Source organism: Chrysochloris asiatica, unplaced genomic scaffold (assembly GCF_000296735.1).
Source record: "Chrysochloris asiatica unplaced genomic scaffold, ChrAsi1.0 scaffold00313, whole genome shotgun sequence".
In the NCBI taxonomy this organism is placed as follows: domain Eukaryota; kingdom Metazoa; phylum Chordata; class Mammalia; order Afrosoricida; family Chrysochloridae; genus Chrysochloris; species Chrysochloris asiatica.
In genome coordinates this window covers 223,696-224,250 of record NW_006408831.1, presented here as the reverse complement: position 1 = coordinate 224,250, position 555 = coordinate 223,696, and positions in this window count along the sequence as shown.

Here is a 555-nt window from a genome sequence, read left to right as displayed (position 1 = left end):
TTAAAACTACCAGTGGTTCCCCAGGAGATAGTTGAGGCTTTCTGCTCCTGTAAGATTTACAGCCTGGAAACTCTGTACAGAGTCGCTATGAGTCAGAACCGACTCCATGGTACATAACAACAACATCTAGTGAATGAATGTCCCTTTTGTCCTGCCTCCCCCTGTAACCAACAATAAACTTTGGACTCTGTATATTGTAGCTGTTCTTATCATTTAAAAAAAATGAGATCATACAATATAAGTCTTGTAGTGATAATCTTATCTTTTTTTTTTTTAATGTTTTATTGTGAATTATGTGATCGTTTACATGGGAGAACATTAGTTTTACATTCATCCTATCTATATCATTTCATTGCCATGGTTACAATCCCCTCCATGTATCTATCATCAACCAACCAAAGGGTATACCCTGCAAGCCTGCCCCCACCCCCACCCCCGTCCCCATCATCAGCACACAGCCCCTTTCCCTCTCTGGCTCTAAAGTCTCCAGCTGCTCCATCTCTCCATGTCATCGTCTCTGCCTCCATCTCTGGCATCACTGCTTCTCTGGGTAGG